At 34.6% G+C, this 19582-nt stretch overlaps 1 long non-coding RNA gene across 1 annotated transcript in view; it reads left to right on the top strand.

Moving 5' to 3' along the window:
* The window catches only part of LOC126001557 (uncharacterized), a 344243-nt gene extending 327928 nt beyond the window's left edge, over positions 1-16315 (top strand). The window contains exon 3 of the long non-coding RNA XR_007492876.1: positions 16249-16315. This is a non-coding gene — a long non-coding RNA (uncharacterized LOC126001557). The remainder of the gene's footprint in view (positions 1-16248) is intronic.
* Positions 16316-19582: the final 3267 nt, after the last annotated feature.

Genomic DNA, 19582 nt, shown 5'->3' with positions numbered 1-19582 from the left:
ATTTTGAATGTATCATAGGTACTCCAATAAGTTTCCAGAACAAGACCCATAAAACAAACATATCTTAGGTCCTTAGGTCCTAGTATTGTGTTGTCTGACCTAGTTCGCCAAGTATTAAAAGGAAAGTCCATAGGCTTCTGAGAACTGCTTGGGAGTACACCCAAAATAATGTTATTTTCAACAGATCTTGAAGTTGTTTAATATGTTGAAATTGTTCAATCTCTGCATGGCATGAAGGTTCTGAAACATGGAGTTTCTGGAATGTTTCAACGATCTTTCAAAGACACACCACACACACGCACGCACACACACACACACACACACACACACACACAGAATTTTGAGAGTAGCTAGATTTTTATAGTCAACAGAGAGGATACATCAATGAGAATAGACATAACTATCTTTTGTAGACAGAGAAGATGTAGACAGGAAATTAAAAACAAAACCGTTATGATGTAATCAAATATCTCAGTTGTTCTATTACAGCCAAGGATCCTTCATTTGTCAGTGTCCCATCTAGTTAATATTCTCTTTCATGTGGAGAAGCATGCACATAATATGTATTATTTCTGTTTTGTTTTATTTTGTTTTGTGACCAAATCTAGCCATGCCCAGGGCTTACTTCTGACTACATTCAAGGAATACTACCGGCATTGTTCAAGGAACCATATATGGTATCAGTGATCAGATTCAGATGTATCAGATATAAGGCAAACACTCATACACTATTCTCTCTAGTAAACACTTCATGTATTTGAAAGAATCCCAAGTTCTCTTTTAAAGTTGTTACCACACATTGGTGGTTATTTATGTTTATATGGTAAAAGTATCTTATTCTATGTATTTCTATGTATGTCCACAAATGTGGGCAGTAATTATAGTAAATGCTTAAATAATAAGTTATCCAGTAGTAAATAATATCATGATTAAGATAAAATCGAAAAAATAGAGATGTACATATATTTGCATATAAGTGCCTAGAAATGCCGGTAGATTTAGATAACTATTATAAGGTTATCAAATATTTTACTGGCTTACCATAACAAAAATTATCTGTTAACATACAGCCAAAGTAAGTGTTCTCAATGGGCAAGGGTCTAGCTTTTGAATGGTGATTTAAGAGCTAGGACTACTTCCCTCATTTTCATTATATAGCAAGGATCTATCAACAGAATAAAAATAATTCACAGGTTTTCTTTTATTTTGAGATAGGTATGAAAATAGCACAAATATCCTCAGTTTATAATTCAATGCATGAATATAACACCTTTGATATACCTATATCTACCAGCAAGGGAGCCTGAAAATGTGGGCTAGCTGCATAGTAAAAATAGACAATCTTTCTTACATTGCCACTGCATAATATACACTTTAATACAATATTTTATTTAAAAAAACACAGCAATTCATTTGTAACATGCATTTAATTAAACTCCATGTTTTGTTAAATTGTAACTTACTTTGAGAATACATAACAAATTATTTAAATAGTATGCATAAAAACTAGAAGAAAATAATAACAACATATTTGCTGATTTATTAAAACTATTATTAGATGAGAGTCCCTTTCTCTCAGCATCGCCACCAGCACTGATTGTTTTATTTCTCTGTGATGTGTGCCAGTCTCTGTGGTGTGAGATGGTATCTCACTGTTTTAATTTGCATCTCCCTGATGATCAGTAATGTGGAACATTTTTCATAAGCCTTTTGGCCATTGTATTTCTTCTTTGAGAAATTGTTCATTTCTTCTCCCCATTTTTGATGGGGTTATATTTTATTTTCTTGTTAAGTTCTGTCAATAACTTGTATACCTTAGATATCAGCCCCTTGTCTTATGAGTATTGGGTGAATAGTTTCTTCCATTCTGTGGGTGGCTTTTGTATCTAGACACTATTTCCTTTGAGGTACATAATCTTCTCAGCTTAATGTAGTCCCATCTGTTTATCTTTTGCTTCCACTTCTTTGGAGAGTTCTGTTTCCTCACTTTTAGGAATATACCCTAGGAACACAAAATCACAATGCAAAAATGCCTTCCTTAAACCTATATTCATTGCAATGCTATCAACAATAGCCAGAATCTGGAAACAACTAAACAATAGGTATATAAATTTTTCAACAGAAAAATAATTAAAGAAACTGTGATATATACATATACATACATACATACATACATACATACACAGTGGGATATTATGAAGTCATCAGGAGAGGAAGTCATGAAAATTTTTCTATACATGTGTGGACATGAAAACTATTATGCTGAGTGAAATAAGTCAGAGAGAGACAGACTAGTCTCACTCATCTATGGGTTTTAAGAAAAATAAAAGACTTTATTGTAATAATGCCCACAGGCAATAGAGATGAGGGCCAGAAGGACCAGCTCATGATATGAGGCTCACCACAGAGTGGTGAGTGCAGTTAGAGAAATAACTACACTGACAACTCTGGTAACAATGTTAATGGGTGAGAGAAATAGAATGCCTGTCAAATACAGGCAGGGGGTGTGGGAGGAGGGAGATGGGGGCGTGTTAGTGGTGCGAATGTTGCACTGGTGAAGAGGGGTGTTCTTTTTATGACTGAAATCCAACTACCATGGTGCTTAAATAAAGATATAAAAAACTATTATTAGGTGGGACAGATATGTAGGCAATAATTTTTCTACTTAAATATATTTATAATCTGAATTAGTGTGATTTACAAAATTATTTAATTAAGATTTAGATATACAATGTTTCAGCATCAACTGTACCACCAACCTCAACCTCCATCCACAAATGTTTCCGAGTCCACTCAAAACCCACATTTCCCCCAACCCAAGCTGCCATTATACAAGTATCTTCTTTAAATTTGGTTGTTAAAGTTTGGTTATCATGATTTCACTGTTTTGATTCCATGCTTTAAATATTTAGCTCTCTTCTTTCTTTCTTTCTTTTTTTTTTTTTGCTCTCTTCTTTCTTAACACCAGCAATGCACCTGAATTCCCATTCTTTCTCCTTGTCCATTCAAATTCTTTCCTTCTGCTCACTGTACTCTGGGGCCAAGAGTGTTCTCAACAACCATTGTATTCTTTCATGCAATTATTATAAATACCACTTATATATGATATCATCCTCTATTGATCCATCTTCTGCTTCATTTAACATATCTTCCAGCTCCATTTATGTCGCAGTAAATTGCATTATTCCTTACAGCTATGTAGTATTCCACATTATAATTAATCTCAAAGAGTATTTTATTTGTTCACTGATTTCCTCTTTGATACAACTGTTACTAAGCAGCATGTTGCTCAGTCTCTAGATGTTAGATTGTCTCCATTTATTTTTATAATCAATCTTTATCACTGGTGCATTGTAGTCTGATAGGATGATTCACATATTAGAATTTTTGTAAGATATGTTCTAAAATGTGCTACCTTAGAAAATGTTCCATGTGCATTTGAGAAGAATGTGTGTTCAGTTTTTTTTTAATATGGAAAGCTCTGTATAGATACATTAATCTCAGTTCTTTTAGTTTCTCATATAGGATTCTTATGTTCTTACTGATATTCTGCTTAGTAGATGTATCTAGTGGTTAGAGTGGTATGTTGATATATCCCACAACCATCACATTTCCATCCATGTGTTTCTCTAGGTTTGTGAGCAAAAGCCTTACAAACTTTGCTGACCCAACATTTGGTGAATATATGTTGACTATAATTAATATTTCTTGGTCTATTGTTCCCCTGATTAATAGTGTCCATCATTATTTTTTATTGTCCATCATTATTTTAATCTTGAGGTTTAATGCAAAATGTTCTGATATAAGTACAGATGTCCCAGATTTTGTTTTTGTTTTCCAGTGGATAGTATAAATGTTTTCCATTCTTTTACTCTGAATCTGTGTCTATCCTGAGATTTTAGATGTTTCCTGTAAGCAGAAAATGGATAGGTATGTTTTCTGGCTCAACCCTCCTCTCTGTGCCTTTTGATGGGAGAGTTTAGTAACTAAACTATTTTCAGGCAGGTGGGCCATAGCACTTTTATCTCTTGGTATTACAGCCTCAGTACTCAAATGACCAAACAATAATTTTATTAGCATATTCAAATATCCCTGCATGACTAGAAAAATCACCTGAAGTACAGATGTATTATTAATCACCATTTGGTAGAAACAATCCAACAGATCACATCTCAAGTAATGAGAAAACTGAAACTCCACCATAATAATCCACAAAATTCAAAGTACAATGGGGGAAACTAAGGAGCTCAATCACAGTTGAAAATAAGGAGATGAACCTAGGAACATTTACAAGCCATCAAAACACTTTAGCTTGAATGATGAAGACCTAAAATCAATACTCAATCTATTGGCAACAGAAATTAAGGAAGCATTAGCCACTGATATTATTCAATCAGTAAATTAAAAATTAAACCAAATTCAAACCCAATTTACCTGGGGGCCGCAGGAGGCAAAGTTTGGGTTATCCTTGAGTGCAAAGTCAGTAATAAGTCTTGAACATTGGGGGCTGTGACCCAAACAACTAAAACAAAACAACAAAAAAAAAAAGATTCCTCTAGGGCAGGGCCACAAAATGTTGTACCGAGGGCCGCAAGTTTGAGATCCCTGGTTTAGTTAAATGACATTCAAAGAAACTATTGACAGAAAGGGGGTGCCATGCCATTATAATCTGTAGGGGTGTGTTTCTACGTTTGGTTATTTGGTTTTAAGTCACCTTTAAGTAGTTACTTAAGTGTCAGTTTGGTCACCCTGAAGTTTCAAGTTCTTCTTTATCTGAGAATATTTTTGTTCTTCCCTCCCTTATAAATGAGAGTATTTTTTAAACTCTTGGTTGAACATTTCTTTCATTGAGTAATTTGAGTATGTAATTCCACTCTTTTCTATCCTGAATCATTTCATAAAAGAGGTATAGTGTGATTCTTGTTCTTTCCTTTATATTTAAGGTTTTCTTCTCTCTATCTGCATGGGTAGTCCATCTCTCTCTGTTTGGTTTTTCAATTTTGATTGCTAAATGTCTTGTTGTTGTTCTGTTTGAGTCTTTTTTTTCTTTTTCGTTCTCTTTTGGATTCCTGAATTTATGCAGCTGATTCTTCTTGCATTTCACTGCAATTAACTCTTCCAATAATTGTTCTTTTTCCTTTTCCTCACCTTCTTGTATTCCTATAATTCAGAGACTATTCCTCTTTTTGTTAATTAAATACCTTGTTGTTTTTCCATAGTTTTATCTCTCTTTACCTTTTCAACACTTTCTTTATCTTCTTGTGTGGTCCTGCTATGACTTGCTTGCATGTTCTTTAGCTCCTTCAATTTATTTGTTACGGATTCTCTTATCATCTGAAAGAGTTCATCTTTGAATTTGGTTTTATTTCTAATCTACTGATTTAATAATATCAGTGGCTAATGCTTCCTAAATTTCTGTTGCCAATAGATTGAGTATTGATTTTAGGTCTTCATCACTCAAACTAAAGTGTTTTGATGGCTTGTAAATGTTCCTAGGTTCATATCCTTATTTTCAACTGTGATTGAGCTCCTTAGCTCCCCCATTGTACTTTGAATTTTGTGGATTATTATGGTGGAGTTTCAGTTTCCTCATTACTTGAGATGTGATCTGTTGAATTATTTCTACCAAATGGTGATTAATAATACATCTGTACTTCAGGTGATTTTTCTAGTCATGCAGGAATATTTGAATATGCTAATAAAATTGTTGTTTGGTCATTTGAGTACTGAGGCTGTAATACTATCTAAGAGATAAAAGTGCTATGGCCCACCTGCCTGAAAATAGTAAATATATATTAGAATGTCTTCACAGTTTTGGCACCAAGGGCAGAGAGATAACCGAAATGGCAACTTTCTGGCCTAGAGCCTTAGGAGCAGTATAGTGGCACAGCTAGAAGTGCTGAGGTCCAAATTTTATAGATTGTAGCATGAAGTTTTGGCATTGCTTTCTTTAGATTTGTCTTTCAGAAAAATATTTTCCTAATAATTAAAATTACCTTAAATTTATTTTATGTCAAATATTCATATAGATTGCTTAATTAAAAAGCAATTTTATTTGTTAAAGAAATTAACAGGTTTGCATTAAACTCACTGACATATGCTAATATTTCTGTCTTTTGCTATAATTTATTTTGAAACTAATTAATTACTATTTTGTATCCCATCAATAGCTAGGTGAATGTTGATTCCTTTTATTTATTAGCATAAATTACAGTTTACTTTTTAAATTTGAAATGACATATTTGACAGAAAATATAGGAACTAGAAGCAGAAATATGAGAATCAAAACCACCACTCACCAGAGAAAGTTATTGTGCAGAATTAGCGTGTACTAATCAAGAATTTTTTTCAATATTGAGTTGACATTTGTCCTATTTAATGTTGTTTTACAATAATTAGATCACTTTGTAATATATTCTTTTAACTCAAAATTATATAAGAAATTCCATTTGCATTATTTAAATGGACGCTGTTTTATAATGTGTCAAAATTATTAAGCCAATGACTCAGTACCATAATTAGATTATATCCACTTATTTGCTGCAGTGATTTAATTTTTGCCAAACATTATTATAGGGCTGTATTTAAAATGTGAAAATCATTAGTTTCTATATTTTAGTATACATAGGAATTGTGCTGGAAACTTATTCAAATTCCAAGCCCCTTATCCAGAGATTCTGATTATGCAGAATTAGAATAGGGTCTGTCAGCCTGATTTTCAGCAAGCATGTTCTATGTTCCCATGCAAGAAATTGAGCATTATATTTTGAGAAATAATGACCAATCAACATTACAGATATTAGTTTTTTTTCTCAGTCCACTGCAAAAATGTCATTTTCTAGTAATAAATAAGACATAAATTGTCCTGGTGCTCAGCTTTATCATTTTCTTTTATAATAGGACTATATAATTTTCTAACTAACTGATTTGGAATTTTTGAGGAGCCATTTACTGGACCAGAATAACAGCTAATAGGTTAGAGTCTGTGCTTTGCATGCTGAAGTCTATCTCAGCATCAGATGGATCTTTGGGTGGTAACTCTGAGCACAGAGAGGATGAGTGAATCCTCTGACTGCCAAATATGTCCCCTCCTTATTCTACTGATCTTGAAGGAAACTCATTATTTAAATAATAAAACTAAAGACATAATGCTATTTTTAATAGTGGTGGTTGTCTCAAGACAAACTAACTATTTCAAAGCCGAATAGATAACACAGCGATAGTGTATTTGCCTTGCACGTGGTCAACCCCAAATGGATAGTGGTTCGATTTCCGTATGATTCACCGAGCATGCCAGGGGTGGTTTCTGAGCACAGAGCCAGGAGTAATTCCTGAGAACCACTGGGTGTGACCCAAAAACAAAAAAACAAAAACAAAAAAAATGAACTATTGCTTTGTTTTACCTAAAAGAGCATACCAAATGCATTGGGTATTCTTGTTAGATAACTTGAATTACATGAAGAAATTTTACAGTTCCAATGATAATATCCAGAGTAGTCAACTAAGTATTTAAAATAAGATCTTGAGTTTGGTCATCTCCATTCAATATAGAGTTCTGTGAACAGCTCTTTATCTATGTTCCTCTTGAAAAAAGGTATCTTTTTGTACTCATTGTATTCTGTTATATGACACTTCCTAATGATGTGCTTTTGAGCATCACTTAATCTTTGCAAGTTTCCATTTCTTGATTTGTGAAAGAAATAAAATATCATATTGATCACTTGGAAAAAAATGTATGTGAGGCACATTATAACCTAGTAACCATAAAGAAGTGTGAATTCAGTTTGGAGCACAAATTTTTACCTGCTGTAATTATCATAAGATACCACACTTCTCATTTAGGAGCACTTTATTATATATACAATACTTAATGAACTCTGGACTTAAAAGTTCTCACTTGCATACACAAAGGCAAATTGGAGACCATAATTCCATTAAATTTTGGTCTTAAGTCAGATATTTGAAGAGGATAAGGTGCCTAAAAATAAGCTCTTAGAGACCATAGAAGAATTTTAACGCCACTGGCCTAACTCTTCAAATTGACCTGCAATTATTTTATCCTTTTAAAGAAAAGCTTTCTTAGCAATCACTAGTAAATAAAATAGAATAATATACAGGCCTCCTCTCTCACTCTAAGGTTGTTGATGTGAACTTGTTTTCTCATTGTTATCTATTTTTATCTTATTTCTAAATACTGATCTTTGCCACAGGCTGATACAAAAATCAAAGTATTTCAGAAATTAAAATTGTAGGGTTCATTATTTATAATTTCTTCATTTTAGATAAAGAAATTAAATAAAAGAATACTAAATGAATTATTAATACCTGGAATCTCCATCTCTTATTTTAATTGACAATTATTATCATTGTCAATGTTTATGTATGGTTGTTCTCAACTCAATTAGGTTTAAATTTATCCACAACTTGAATCATCTTGTTCAGGCTCATAATTGAGGGAGAAAATAAAAATGAAAGGTACCAGGAAAAAGCAGCCACATAAATATTGAGTGGAAATAAAAAATGAACAGACTTAACACAAAACCCAAAGTCAACAGAATCGATACCCTATCTACAACAAGCTATATACAGAGAGGAACAGTTATATTAGTACTCTGGAAGGCAAAGGAGGGGGATATGGGACACATGCTGGGAAAAGAGAGTGAAGGGAGAACAACTCTGGTGATGGGAAAGGCCCTGATTCATTGTCACTATCTACTTTAAATATTACTGTGAAAGATATGTTATTCACTTTTGGTCACAATACAAATTATTAACAAAATAAATAAAAAAGAAAATATAAGGCTCACTAAGTTATTGTCAATTTGTATTCTATAAAATAATTCTGCCAGAGATCTTATTTTTATTTTTAAGTGTCCAACTACAAAAGTGTTTATGAATAAACACTTTCTTCAAAATACAAGCACAAGGATTTCATCCTGTGTGTGGCTAATCTGCAGACAGCTCGCCTTCCCTGGAGACTTCCCTGGAGCTGAGCTTACACAGACAGAAAGGGGAAGCTGCTGAACTCTGCTGGAACTCACATGCCAGCACTCCTATCTGCCTCTCTTCTGTGCTGTGCTCCATTTTCGGCCAGATTTCATCCTGTGTGTGGCTCATCTGAGGACTGCTCGAATTTCCTGGAGCCTTCCCTGGAGGTGACTTTACAAGCCCAGAAAGGGTGGAGCCAGAGGAGCATGGCTATGCACATCAATTAGCCAATGAATACAACCACAACACGTAGAAAAACCCACAATACAAGTGTGACAATGGGGAAACAACACAGGCCAGCGCCAGCCATAGAGAATGACGATGGCAACTCTGATGACTTGAACATGACCAACCAACTAGTTAGTCTCTCAGATAAGGAATTCAGAGTCACAATATGGAAGATGTTCAAAGAACTCAAAGAAAGTATAGAAGAGAACACTAATAAGAATCAAGAGAATGTGAAGATAGAAATCAGAAAACTCCAAACTGAAATTTCAGGTCAAATAACAGGTGAAAAAATCAGTAGATGAATTGAAGAAAAATATGGTTGAGCTTTACCACAGGTTAACAACAGCTGAGGATAGAATTAATACACTGGAATGAGATGAATAACAATCCCATACACCAGAAGAAATTGGAAAAAAGCCTTAAAGCAAATGATTAAACAATGAAAATATTACTCAAAGAATGGGAACAGATGAAAATAGAAGTCTATGATAAGCTCAACAGAAAAAACTTAAGAATCATTGGAGTCCCAGAGACCCAGGAAGAAAATCTCCAGGAAGAATCAATGGTCAAGAACATCATTAAAGAGAAATTACCAGAGCTAATGATTACATGCGATCAAATCCTGCATACCCGAAGAGTACCAACTAAAAGAGACCCTAGAAAAAACACCCCAAGACACACCCTAGTCACAATGACAAATCCCACAGATAAAGACAGAATTCTGAAAGCAGCAAGATCGAAAAAAAAATTACATTCAAGGGATTTACTGCAGACCTGTCACCGGAAACACTCAAGGCCAGAAGGCAGTGGTGGGACATAGTGACAAAACTCAATAAAATAAATGTTTCACCTAGAATACTGCACCCAGCAAAACTCACTTTCAGGTTTGAGGGAACAATACATGGTTTCACAGACAAACAACAGCTCAGAAAATTTACAGACTCAAAACCATTCTTAAAAGAAAAACAGAACGACCTACTTTAAGCCAAGACTGACCAACAAACACACCAAACTTCAATATAAAGATGGCACTAACTCTCAGGACAATTCTTTCTCTCAATGTCAATGGACTAAATGCACCAGTTAAGAGACACAGCGTGGCTAAATGGATAAAAAAAAAAAAAGAAAAAGAAAAAACTCAATCCAACCTTCTGCTGCCTACAAGAAATGCACCTGAATAGTCAGAACAAACATGAACTCAAAATAAAAGGCTGGAGAAAAATCATACAAGCAAACAACACCCAAAAAAGCTGGAGTGGCCATACTAATATCAGATGTTGCAAAATTTATACTTAGGAAAGTTGTAAGGGACAAAGATGGACATTTTGTATTAATCAAGGGATACATACACCAGGAAGAAATCACTCTCCTAAACATATATACACCGAATGAGGGGCCAGCAAAATATTTAATACAATTGTTGACAAATCTGAAAAAAATATTAATAACAAAACAATAATGTGGGAGACCTCAACACGGCATTGTCAAGACTTGACAGGTCAACCAGACTGAAACCCAACAAGAATATACTAGACCTGAAAAGAGAAATGGAAGAAAGAGTCCTAGTAGACATATGCAGAACACTCCACCCCCAGAAACCTGGATACACATTCTTCTCTAATGTACATGGGACATTCTCCAGGATAGATTACATACTAGCACATAAAAGATACCTTCATAATAATCAAGAGGATAGAACTTTTGCAGGCTACCTTCGCTGACCACAAGGCCCTGAAATTATATGTAAACTACAAAGAGACACAGAAAAAACCTTAATACCTGAAAGTTAAACAGCTTAATACTGAATAACCAGTGGGTCTGAGATGAAATCAAAGAGGAAATCAAAACATTTATAGAAACAAATGACAATGGAGACACAAACTATCAGAACCTATGGGACACAACAAAAGCGGTACTGAGAGGAAAATTTATAGCTTTGCAAGCACAAATCAGGAAAGAAGAAGGGGCATACCTAAATAGGTTAATGACGCAGCTCATAGAATTAGAAAGTACTCAACAAAAGGACCTAAAAATAGAGAGACAGAAGGGAATAACAAAGCTGAGAGCAGAAATCAATGAAGTGGAAACCCGAAAAACAATCCAAAAGATCAACGAAAGCAGAAGTTGGTACTTTGAAAAAATAAACAAGATTGATAGACAACTGTCAAAACTCACAAAGAAAGAGAAAAAGAAAAACTTGATAACTCGTATTAGGAATGAAAAAAGAGAGATTACTACGGTAGAGATCCTAAGGGTAATCAGAAACTACTTTGAGAAACTCTATGCCACTAAAAATGAAAACCTGGAAGAAATAGATAAATTTTTGAACTCTTATAATCTTCCACGGTTGAATGAAGAGGATGTAGCATATCTAAACACACCCATCACTATTGAAGAAATTAAGACAGTAATCAAATGTCTGTCCCAAAACAAAAGCCCAGGCCCAGATGGATTTACTAATGACTTCTTTCAAACCTTTCAAGAGGAACTACCAATCCTGGCAAGACTATTGCATGAAATCGAAAAAACAGGAACACTTCCGAATAGCTTTTATGAAGCCAACATCACCTTGATACCTAAACCAGACAGAGATGCTACCAAAAAAGAAAATTACAGACCAATATCACTGATGAATACAGATGCAAAGATCCTCAACAAAATCCTGGCAAATAGGATTCAATGCCTCATTAAAAAGATCATCCACTATGATCAAGTAGGTTTCATCCCAGGAATGCAAGGCTGGTTTAACATCTGTAAATCTATCAACATAATACACAACATCAACAACAAGAAAAATAAAAATCACATGATCATATTAATAGATGCAGAGAAAGCATTTGATAAGGTCCAACACCCATTCTGGATCAAAACTCTCAGCAAGATAGGAATGGAAAGAACCTTTCTCAATATAGTTAAGGCCATCTACCACAAGCCAGAGGCAAATATTGTCCTCAATGGAGAAAAACTGAAAGCCTTCCCTCTAAATACTCGCACAAGAAAAGGATGTCCTCTCTCACCACTCCTATTCAACATAGCACTGGAAGTACTGGCTATAGCGATTTGGCAAGAAAAAGATATCAAGGGAATCCAGATAGGAAAGGAAGAAGTCAAGCTCTCGCTGTCTGCAGATGACATGATACTCTACCTAGAAAACCCTAAAGACTCTATCAAAAAGCTTCTAGAAACAATAGACTCATATAGCAAGGTGGCAGGCTACAAAATTAACACACAAAAATCAATGGCCTTTCTATACACCAATAGTAATAAGGAAGAAATGGACATTAAGAAAACAACCCCATTCACAATAGTGCCACACAAACTCAAATAACTTGGAATTAACTTGACTAGAAATGTGAAGGACCTATACAAAGAAAACTATAAAACTCTGCTCCAAGAAATAAGAGAGGACACGCGGAAATGGAAGCACATACACTGCTCATGGATTGGCAGGGTTAACGTCATTAAAATGGCAACACTCCCCAAAGCATTGTACAGATTTAATGTGATCCCTCTAAAGATACTCATGACATTCTTCAAAGAAGTGGATCAGGCACTTTTGAAATTCATATGGAACAATAAACACCCTAGAATAGCTATAGCAATCATTGGGAAAAAGAATATGGGAGGAATTATTTTCCCCAACTTTAAACTGTACTATAAAGCAATAGTTATCAAAACAGCATGGTATTGGAATAAAGACAGGTCCTCAGATCAGTGGAATAGGCTTGAATACTCAGAGAATGTTCCCCAGACATACAATCACCTAATTTTTTATAAAGGCACAAGAAATCCTAAATGGAGCAAAGAAAGCCTCTTCAACAAGTGGTGGTGGCACAACTGGCTAGCCACTAACAAAAAATTTAACTTAGACCCACAGCTAACATCATGTACAAAGGTTAAATCCAAATGAATGAAAGACCTCAATAGCAGACCCGAAACCATAAGATACATAGAACAACACATGGATAAAACACTCAAGGACATTGAAACTAAATGAATCTTCAAAGAGGAAACTTCACTCTCTAAGCAAGTGAAAGCAGAGATTAACAGATGGGAATATATCAAGCTGAGAAGCTTCTGCACCTCAAATGAAATAGTGCCCAGGATACAAAGCCACCCACTGAGTGGGAGAAACTATTCACCCAATACCCATCAGACAAGGGGCTAATCTCCAAAATAGACAAGGCACTGACAGAACTTTACAAGGAAAATAAAATTTAATCCCATCAAAAAATGGAGAGAAGAAATGGACAGACACTTTGACAAAGAAGAAATACAAATGGCCAAAATATACATAAAAAATGCTTCACATCAGTAATCATCAGGGAGATGCAAATCAATACAACTATGAGGTACCACCTCACACCGCAGAGATTGGCACACATCACGAAGAATGAGAACAAGCAGTGTTGGCGGGGATGTGGAGAGAAAGGAACTCTCATTCACTGCTGGTGGGAATGCCATCTAGTTCAACCTTTATGAAAAGCAATATGGAGATTCCTCCAAAAACTGGAAATAGAGCTCCCATATGACCCAGCTATACCACTCCTAGGAATATACCCTAGGAACACAAAAATACAATACGAAAATCCCTTCCTTACATCTATATTCATTGCAGCACTATTTACCATAGCAAGACTCTGGAAACAACCAAGATACCCTTCAGCAGATGAATGACTAAAAAAACTGTGGTACATATACACAATGGAATATTATGCAGCTGTGAGGAGAGATGAAGTCATGAAATTTTCCTATACATGGATGTACATGGAATCTATTATTCTGAGTGAAATAATTCAGAGAGAGAGAGAGAGAAACATGAAGAATGGCCTCACTCATCTATAGGTTTTAAGAAAAATGAAAGACATTCTTGCAATAATAACTTTCAGACACGAAAGAGAAAAGAGCTGGAAGTTACATCTCACCTCATGAAGCTCACCGCAAACAGGGGTGAGTTTATTTAGAGAAATAACTACATTTCAAGCTATCCTAATAATGAGAATGTATGAGGGAAATAGAAAGCCTGTCTAGAGTACAGGTGGGGGTTGGGTGGTGAGAAGGGAGATTTTGGACATTGGTGATGAGAATGTTGCACTGATGATGGGTGGTGTTCTTTACATGACTGAAACCCAAACACAATCATGTATTAATAAAGTTGTTTAAATAAAAAATATACAAGTACAAACAGATCCTTTGATTGCAACAAAAAAACACTTGCTGCAGTTATCTATTAAGTGGAATATTCAACAGCCTTCATTTTGTTTAATAAATTATCTGAATTTTCAAAGTAGAGCTATTTTCCTTTTCTATTGATTTTGTTGTATTCGCTGAGAGGGTAACTTTTAAAAGTAGCTATTATTTGATTTGTTTTGGGCCACACCCTGTGGTGCTCAAGCTCTGTGCTCAGAAATCTCTCCTGGCTTGGGGGACCCTATGGGATGCCGAATATAAAATCCAGGTACATCCTGGATTGGCTACATTCAAGGCAAGTGCCATAGTGCTATGTTATCATGCTAGCCCCAGGAGTTTCATTTTTAACTGGTAGTAATTTGTATTTAACTTGTGGTGTGAGCAAATATTTCAGTTTGTTTGGATTGGGAATTTTCCTGTACAGGTAGACTAAATCATTGGCTATCTTACTCATTATATGATTGTGTCTAAATTGTGCTATTTGTGAGGCCTCTGCTTCCAATGTGTAAAATAAAAGAGTCGCAGCACTTAAGATTTCTGTAAAATTAGACAATATAAGTAAAACAGCATTATCTAATAAGGATTAATTAATGTTACCTATTATTATTAAATATGTCTTAATTATCAAAACTTTACTGCTCCAAATAATGACTCTGATGATAAAATAAGATTATTTACTTCTTTGTTTACAGAAAAATAATCAATGTGCCCATCACTTTCCCAAAGATAATAGGATAAAAAATGCCAGAAAAGTTCTGCATTAGGTCTGAAATCTGCAGATTTTATCAACTTATACTTTATAACAAAAAGGCTAATTTTGTAGAGAAGAGGTTCCCTCTTGTACTTGTTTCCTCACCTGTCAAACTCAGGGTGAAAAAATAGAAGCTTGCCCTTTCTGAGTGTAAATAACTTAATTAATAATCTATGTACACTATTATATGATCTCATTTAACTATTTCTAATTTTTGTAATAAAGAAAACAATACAAAAATACAATACAAAAATGACTTATGTCTGCTTATATTTACTGTAGCATTATTTCCAATAGCCAGAATCTGGAAACAACCCAGATGACCAACAACAGATGAGTAGCTAAAGAAACTGTGGTACATATACACAATAAAAACTATGCAGCCATCCAAAAAATAAAGTCATGAAATGTTCCTACACATGGATGGACATGGAAACTATTATGCTTAGTGAAATAAGTCAGAGAGACACAGAAATAGACACAGAACAGTATCACTCATCTGTGGTATTTAAGAAAAATAAGACAGTACGTTAAAGAAAATAAAGATGAGGGCTGGAAGGACCAGACAGGCAAGAGGGTAGGGAGTAGGGAGTTTGGGAGTGCTGGTGGTGAGAAGGTTGCACTGGTGAAGGAGGGGTGTTCTTTTTATGGCTGAAACCCAACTACAAGCATGTTTGTAATCATGGTACCTAAATAAAGATATAATTTAAAAACAGTCCATTTTTTCTGTCAATATATATTTTATATGTATAGATAACCTGTAATTAATATAATAAAGGCAGAAATCTACCTCAACTCACCTTTAGTTTTGTAGAATTTCTGTACAAACTTAAGATTTCTGAGATGATTAGAGATGTTATTTGGCTAAGATAACCAAGTCATATCTTATTAGGTGGGAAATAATAACTAAACAAGTCTGATTTTAGTTGTTACTACTCATTGTTTTATCAGATACTGTACTGTTAATGCTGCTACCTTGAGACTTTTTATATGTAAGGTTTTATTCTTAACTTTTTATACCAAACTGTCAAGCCATTGTAATAAGAAATTTGGTATATTGCTGAATAGCCTACTCTTCACTTCTGCCTTAGGCCTCTGAAGAAACCCTGAATTCCAGTAATGAAGAAGACCCTTTACGCGGGATGGAGCCCTATCTTGTTCGAAGACTTTCATGCCGCAATGTTCAGCTTCCTCCTCTTGCCTTCAGACAGTTGGAACAAGCTGACTTAAAAAGTGAAACAGAAAACATCCAAAGACCGACCAGTCTCCCCCTGAAGATTCTGCCCCTAATTGCTATCACATCTGCAGACTCCAGTGGGTGAGTGCCCTGGGTGAGATGGCCCCATTATATTTTGGATGGTGATTGTTATCTGTGGCCTTCTGAGGTTTTGTGGTTCATTGCCTGATTTGAGTGGGAGGAAAATGGGTTTTTTGGAGCCAGAAGAAATAAGGCTAATTTTTCTTTTGTAGAGGTTCTATCTCTGCAGAAGTTTTAGTCAAAATATTTACAAGATGGAGTTGAATGAAAATATGTGTATGAAAGGCAACCAGGAAAGGGTATCTAGGGTTAGGAAATTAATATTGGTCACATATTAGTAAGAAAGGAATTCTTAGCAATAAGAATTAATCTACAAAAGTACTATGGAGTAATACTTATCTGAAAAATAGTTGGCAAGTTTATTGGTTACAAAATGAATTTTAAGTCAACAATAGATTGTACTCTTGTACTAGAATCAAATGAAATTATGCAATTATATTCATATGTCTAATAATTTAGCTCTTAAAACTTTGAGCTGTAGATCTGAAGATATAGTACAATAGGTATGGCACCTGTCTTGTATGTGGTTAACCTGGGTTTGATTCCTGCCATACTATATGGTCCTCTGAGCAATGCCAGGGATAATTCCTGAGTGCAGAGCCTGGAGTATCATCAGGTGCGGCCTCCCAAAACCAAACACTCAAAAAAGATATATAAATTTGAAGTATTAATTCCCAGAATATTGTTTCTGATCAGAGGTAAGCAAATATATTTATTGTAAATCCATGAGCATAATCTATTATGTAATATTTCTATTTTCTACTTTGAAGTATATATATTTTCACTCTTTTCTGCTCCTAGCAATTAGAGTTATTCTTTTTGTTTTGTTTTGTTTGGGGACCGCATCCAGCTGTGTTAATAAATTACTAATGGCTCTGTGTTTAGGCTCCTGGTGTGCTTGGGAAACTATATGTTGTGCCAAGGATCAAACCCAGGTTGACTGCATGCAAGATAAATGACCCACCCTGATCCTATCAATTTAGCTATGAGTTTGTATTCATTAATGGTAAAGTCACCAAGAGAAACTTTATGAAAGAAACAGTTTAATGGACATTATATTAACCAAATGCTTACTTAAAGTATAAGGACTAATTTATATTTATGTTAATTTAAAAATATAATTTTCAAATTTATAGTGTTTCTAGTGATGGTAATTTATATATTTCTTTAAAACTGTTAGGAAAGCTTTTTTAATAATAAATTGATTTAGGACAGAGCGATAGCACAGTAGTAGAGGTTTGCCTTGCATGCAGTTGACACAGGAAGGACCATGGTTCGATCCTCAGCATCCCATATGATCCCCCAATCCAGGATCAATTTATGAGCGCATAGCCAGGAGTAATCCCTGAGCGTTACCAGTGAGACTTAAAGCCCAAGCAATAATAATAATAAAAATCGATTAGTAATACTTTAAATGATAAATCTAGGTTTTTTTGTTACTAAACTGTTCAAATAACATAAAGAATGAGGAAATTATTAGCACATATTAACTGGGATAGATATTTCTTGAATTTTGTAATACATAAGAAAAAAACAAATTGTTACATTGAAACAGTGGAGAAGTAATATTAATTATTATTACTATTATTATTACTCTTTTACTGTATGATATTCAGCTTCCTCCATTATGCAAAGTAGTTGGTGTGATTTTATAGATTATTGTTGTGGTCTTTGAATGCTAGTATCATTAAATAATATGGAAAATATTTTTGATTTGTGAGCTACATCTAGAAATAAATTTTACATGTAGGCTACATCTTATTCCTCCTAACTCTGTGGTCAGGGCTCAGTGAAGGTTCACCTAGTGGGTTTGGGATCAATGGGGTTCTGGGAGTCAAAACCAGGTTGTAAAAAAATAAACAAATATATCAGGGTTTTTTTGCATGCAGGGTAAGTGCCCTACCATCTATACTATAACTCCAGCCCTAACTTTTGGAAAAAGTATTTGAACTTCCGCATACCCCAAAACAACTACAAAATCATACCAAATAGTAACATTCCATTGACCCATAGCATGGAATCTTTATAAAGAATATGCATTTCTTGATCAAACACATAAGTATAAATAGTACATGATGTGAACATTCTTTGAAAAACACTTAGTGGAAAAACTTATTTTTCCTTTTTATTGGATTCTAACCACCACTTGTTCATTTGTCTAGAGGCCAGGTACCCAGATTCTAGGTATCAGGAGTCACAGAGACCCCTTAGGTTCAGTGAGTTCCTTGGAGAGCTCTTAGAACTTTGAAAATAATTACCTTTCTTGCAAGACTTTCTACAGCAAAGAGGAAGATATTTGGCATTAAATCCAGAGAAAATCAGATACAACTTTCAGTCTCCTCTCCCAGTAGAGTTTGACAGTGCTTAATTCCTCTAACAACAAGTGGTGGCATTGTATAGAAAATATCTTTACTGAGCCAGCCAGCTTTCCACAGAAGCTGATTGAACATTTAGTACTGATATGTGGTATCAAAAATAGACAAAGGTGTAGAAATAGAGAGTAGAATGGTTAGTGTCAGTGTGGTGGGTAAGTCCAGAATTATTATGCAATTGGTATATAGTTTCAATTATGCAAATGAATGTGTTCTTACTTAGATCTCTAAATCTAATTAAAACAGTATCTTTAGTCAATATTGCTGTACTGGGCTTTTAATTTTTTGAGAGGGTATATGCTATACTAGATATTCTTTAAAATAAGAAAAGCTATTAAAAATACAACCCAATTCTCAAGAGTTTTCTTAGAAGCTATTGCTTAACTACCCTCATATGGCCTCATTTTCAGATTCTCTGCAAGAAAGTAGTGGTTCCATGTAAGCCACATTTTTTTGGCACACTGTGTTTAGGTGCAAAGAGCTGCTCTTTTAGGTAATAGTGGAATTGCTTTCAAATTCTGACTTTCTAGATGTCATCTTAAGTCTCAAACTCAATCGAGTTTTGCTAAAGGTAACAGTCTGTCTGAAGTACAGTATGTTGTCAGCTCTTCTATATAATAGGCTTGTCCTAGAATCTTTAGCTTTCTCTGCATTTAAGGAAGAAAGTATTAAAATGAAATTAACTAACTTAAGCCTGTGTTGTATATATTAACTTTGGTATATCAAAGATGAGTG

Source organism: Suncus etruscus, chromosome 2 (genome assembly GCF_024139225.1).
Source record: "Suncus etruscus isolate mSunEtr1 chromosome 2, mSunEtr1.pri.cur, whole genome shotgun sequence".
NCBI classification, from domain to species: domain Eukaryota; kingdom Metazoa; phylum Chordata; class Mammalia; order Eulipotyphla; family Soricidae; genus Suncus; species Suncus etruscus.
This window is presented reverse-complemented; position numbering and strand designations above follow the sequence as displayed.